The sequence below is a fragment of the Rhinoderma darwinii genome, chromosome 3, assembly GCF_050947455.1.
Source record: "Rhinoderma darwinii isolate aRhiDar2 chromosome 3, aRhiDar2.hap1, whole genome shotgun sequence".
Classification (NCBI taxonomy): domain Eukaryota; kingdom Metazoa; phylum Chordata; class Amphibia; order Anura; family Rhinodermatidae; genus Rhinoderma; species Rhinoderma darwinii.
Genome location: NC_134689.1, coordinates 415,017,520 through 415,022,519, shown reverse-complemented (window position 1 = coordinate 415,022,519; position 5,000 = coordinate 415,017,520). Strand labels below are relative to the sequence as shown.

The 5,000-nt window shown below is 38.6% G+C and overlaps 3 non-coding genes across 3 annotated transcripts in view; 2 read left to right on the top strand and 1 right to left on the bottom strand.

The window, feature by feature from the left end:
* The first annotated feature begins 2,248 nt into the window (after nt 1-2,248).
* TRNAM-CAU (transfer RNA methionine (anticodon CAU)) lies at nt 2,249-2,321 on the top strand. The gene has a single exon. It is a non-coding gene; the product is annotated as a tRNA-Met (tRNA).
* A 2,099-nt stretch (nt 2,322-4,420) lies between these two features.
* Nucleotides 4,421-4,493, top strand: TRNAM-CAU (transfer RNA methionine (anticodon CAU)). The gene has a single exon. It is a non-coding gene; the product is annotated as a tRNA-Met (tRNA).
* Nucleotides 4,494-4,961: 468 nt separating this feature from the next.
* Nucleotides 4,962-5,000, bottom strand: part of TRNAE-UUC (transfer RNA glutamic acid (anticodon UUC)) — a 72-nt gene continuing 33 nt past the window's right edge. The window contains exon 1 of the tRNA in view: nt 4,962-5,000. This exon is cut by the window's right edge and continues 33 nt beyond it. This is a non-coding gene — a tRNA (tRNA-Glu).

The window sequence follows — 5,000 nt, the reverse complement described above, 5'->3', positions numbered from 1 at the left end:
AAAGTGGGAATAAAGAAAATGTATATATATTTTTTCATTTTGCCGCTTTGAGCTTGTCTACAAACATCTGGTGGTTGCCTCGTTAGCGCAGTAGGAAGCGTGTCAGTCTCATAATCTGAAGGTCGTGAGTTTGATCCTCACACGAGGCACTGTTCAGTGAGTTTTTGTCTTCCTCCATTCATGCAGGAAATCGGGTTTTTCTGCCGAAACGTTTTTAATATATGAGGAAAGTGTTGTTGATTTCCTTGTCATTTTTGAGTGAGTAGAAGAGATGGGAATGATTTGAGCTTTAAATCCAAAATAGGATTTTGCCTAAAAAGAAACAATATTAAAGCAAAGTCCCAATCAGATTGGGTGAAATAGTCTGATGGTTTCTTATTTATTGGCGAAACTAGTTCATTAAAAAAAGGAAAATTAGCCAAACTGACAGGATAAAGGGGTTGTTGACTTGGAGTGAGAAGGGAACAATAGGAATTATTTGAGTTTCAAGCTCAAATAGGATCTGGTGAAAAGAGGAGGAATGGGTAAACAAAGATAAGTTAGAATTTATGGCCACAAAGAGCACTTTAATCCTATAACGCTCAACCTTTGAAAGTGCAAGACTAGTGAAAGGTTCTTTCCCATACCGGGAGTCAAACCCAGGCCACCTGGGTGAAAACCAGGAATCCTAACCGCTAGACCATATGGAAGCAGTTACTAAGTAAAATGAGTCATGGACTAAGAAAAAGTGGGAATAAAGAAAATTTATATATATTTTTTCATTTTGCCGCTTTGAGCTTGTCTACAAACATCTGGTGGTTGCCTCGTTAGCGCAGTAGGAAGTGTGTCAGTCTCATAATCTGAAGGTCGTGAGTTCGATCCTCACACGAGGCACTGTTCAGTGAGTTTTTGTCTTCCTCCATTCATGCAGGAAATCTGGTTTTTCTGCCGAAACGTTTTTAATATATGAGGAAAGTGTTGTTGATTTCCTTGTCATTTTTGAGTGAGTAGAAGAGATGGGAATGATTTGAGCTTTAAATCCAAAATAGGATTTTGCCTAAAAAGAAACAATATTAAAGCAAAGTCCCAATCAGATTGGGTGAAATAGTCTGATGGTTTCTTATTTATTGGCGAAACTAGTTCATTAAAAAAAGGAAAATTAGCCAAACTGACAGGATAAAGGGGTTGTTGACTTGGAGTGAGAAGGGAACAATAGGAATTATTTGAGTTTCAAGCTCAAATAGGATCTGGTGAAAAGAGGAGGAATGGGTAAACAAAGATAAGTTAGAATTTATGGCCACAAAGAGCACTTTTATCCTATAACGCTCAACCTTTGAAAGTGCAAGACTAGTGAAAGGTTCTTTCCCATACCGGGAGTCGAACCCAGGCCACCTGGGTGAAAACCAGGAATCCTAACCGCTAGCCCATATGGAAGCAGTTACTAAGTAAAATGAGTCATGGACTAAAAAAAAGTGGGAATAAAGAAAATTTATATATATTTTTTCATTTTGCCGCTTTGAGCTTGTCTACAAACATCTGGTGGTTGCCTCGTTAGCGCAGTAGGAAGCGTGTCAGTCTCATAATCTGAAGGTCGTGAGTTTGATCCTCACACGAGGCACTGTTCAGTGAGTTTTTGTCTTCCTCCATTCATGCAGGAAATCGGGTTTTTCTGCCGAAACGTTTTTAATATATGAGGAAAGTGTTGTTGATTTCCTTGTCATTTTTGAGTGAGTAGAAGAGATGGGAATGATTTGAGCTTTAAATCCAAAATAGGATTTTGCCTAAAAAGAAACAATATTAAAGCAAAGTCCCAATCAGATTGGGTGAAATAGTCTGATGGTTTCTTATTTATTGGCGAAACTAGTTCATTAAAAAAAAGAAAATTAGCCAAACTGACAGGATAAAGGGGTTGTTGACTTGGAGTGAGAAGGGAACAATAGGAATTATTTGAGTTTCAAGCTCAAATAGGATCTGGTGAAAAGAGGAGGAATGGGTAAACAAAGATAAGTTAGAATTTATGGCCACAAAGAGCACTTTTATCCTATAACGCTCAACCTTTGAAAGTGCAAGACTAGTGAAAGGTTCTTTCCCATACCAGGAGTCGAACCCAGGCCACCTGGGTGAAAACCAGGAATCCCAACCGCTAGACCATATGGGAGCAGTTATTAAGTATAATGAGTCATGGACTAAGAAAAAGTGGGAATAAAGAAAATGTATATATATTTTTTCATTTTGCCGCTTTGAGCTTGTCTACAAACATCTGGTGGTTGCCTCGTTAGCGCAGTAGGAAGCGTGTCAGTCTCATAATCTGAAGGTCGTGAGTTCGATCCTCACACGAGGCACTGTTCAGTGAGTTTTTGTCTTCCTCCATTCATGCAGGAAATCGGGTTTTTCTGCCGAAACGTTTTTAATATATGAGGAAAGTGTTGTTGATTTCCTTGTCATTTTTGAGTGAGTAGAAGAGATGGGAATGATTTGAGCTTTAAATCCAAAATAGGATCTTGCCTAAAAAGAAACAATATTAAAGCAAAGTCCCAATCAGATTGGGTGAAATAGTCTGATGGTTTCTTATTTATTGGCGAAACTAGTTCATTAAAAAAAGGAAAATTAGCCAAACTGACAGGATAAAGGGGTTGTTGACTTGGAGTGAGAAGGGAACAATAGGAATTATTTGAGTTTCAAGCTCAAATAGGATCTGGTGAAAAGAGGAGGAATGAGTAAACAAAGATAAGTTAGAATTTATGGCCACAAAGAGCACTTTTATCCTATAACGCTCAACCTTTGAAAGTGCAAGACTAGTGAAAGGTTCTTTCCCATACCGGGAGTCGAACCCTGGCCACCTGGGTGAAAACCAGGAATCCTAACCGCTAGACCATATGGAAGCAGTTACAAAGTAAAATGAGTCATGGACTAAGAAAAAGTGGGAATAAAGAAAATGTATATATATTTTTTCATTTTGCCGCTTTGAGCTTGTCTACAAACATCTGGTGGTTGCCTCGTTAGCGCAGTAGGAAGCGTGTCAGTCTCATAATCTGAAGGTCGTGAGTTTGATCCTCACACGAGGCACTGTTCAGTGAGTTTTTGTCTTCCTCCATTCATGCAGGAAATCGGGTTTTTCTGCCGAAACGTTTTTAATATATGAGGAAAGTGTTGTTGATTTCCTTGTCATTTTTGAGTGAGTAGAAGAGATGGGAATGATTTGAGCTTTAAATCCAAAATAGGATCTTGCCTAAAAAGAAACAATATTAAAGCAAAGTCCCAATCAGATTGGGTGAAATAGTCTGATGGTTTCTTATTTATTGGCGAAACTAGTTCATTAAAAAAAGGAAAATTAGCCAAACTGACAGGATAAAGGGGTTGTTGACTTGGAGTGAGAAGGGAACAATAGGAATTATTTGAGTTTCAAGCTCAAATAGGATCTGGTGAAAAGAGGAGGAATGAGTAAACAAAGATAAGTTAGAATTTATGGCCACAAAGAGCACTTTTATCCTATAACGCTCAACCTTTGAAAGTGCAAGACTAGTGAAAGGTTCTTTCCCATACCGGGAGTCAAACCCTGGCCACCTGGGTGAAAACCAGGAATCCTAACCGCTAGACCATATGGAAGCAGTTACTAAGTAAAATGAGTCATGGACTAAGAAAAAGTGGGAATAAAGAAAATGTATATATATTTTTTCATTTTGCCGCTTTGAGCTTGTCTACAAACATCTGGTGGTTGCCTCGTTAGCGCAGTAGGAAGCGTGTCAGTCTCATAATCTGAAGGTCGTGAGTTTGATCCTCACACGAGGCACTGTTCAGTGAGTTTTTGTCTTCCTCCATTCATGCAGGAAATCGGGTTTTTCTGCCGAAACGTTTTTAATATATGAGGAAAGTGTTGTTGATTTCCTTGTCATTTTTGAGTGAGTAGAAGAGATGGGAATGATTTGAGCTTTAAATCCAAAATAGGATCTTGCCTAAAAAGAAACAATATTAAAGCAAAGTCCCAATCAGATTGGGTGAAATAGTCTGATGGTTTCTTATTTATTGGCGAAACTAGTTCATTAAAAAAAGGAAAATTAGCCAAACTGACAGGATAAAGGGGTTGTTGACTTGGAGTGAGAAGGGAACAATAGGAATTATTTGAGTTTCAAGCTCAAATAGGATCTGGTGAAAAGAGGAGGAATGGGTAAACAAAGATAAGTTAGAATTTATGGCCACAAAGAGCACTTTTATCCTATAACGCTCAACCTTTGAAAGTGCAAGACTAGTGAAAGGTTCTTTCCCATACCGGGAGTCGAACCCTGGCCACCTGGGTGAAAACCAGGAATCCTAACCGCTAGACCATATGGAAGCAGTTACTAAGTAAAATGAGTCATGGACTAAGAAAAAGTGGGAATAAAGAAAATGTATATATATTTTTTCATTTTGCCGCTTTGAGCTTGTCTACAAACATCTGGTGGTTGCCTCGTTAGCGCAGTAGGAAGCGTGTCAGTCTCATAATCTGAAGGTCGTGAGTTCGATCCTCACACGAGGCACTGTTCAGTGAGTTTTTGTCTTCCTCCATTCATGCAGGAAATCTGGTTTTTCTGCCGAAACGTTTTTAATATATGAGGAAAGTGTTGTTGATTTCCTTGTCATTTTTGAGTGAGTAGAAGAGATGGGAATGATTTGAGCTTTAAATCCAAAATAGGATTTTGCCTAAAAAGAAACAATATTAAAGCAAAGTCCCAATCAGATTGGGTGAAATAGTCTGATGGTTTCTTATTTATTGGCAAAACTAGTTCATTAAAAAAAGGAAAATTAGCCAAACTGACAGGATAAAGGGGTTGTTGACTTGGAGTGAGAAGGGAACAATAGGAATTATTTGAGTTTCAAGCTCAAATAGGATCTGGTGAAAAGAGGAGGAATGGGTAAACAAAGATAAGTTAGAATTTATGGCCACAAAGAGCACTTTTATCCTATAACGCTCAACCTTTGAAAGTGCAAGACTAGTGAAAGGTTCTTTCCCATACCGGGAGTCGAACCCAGGCCACCTGGGTGAA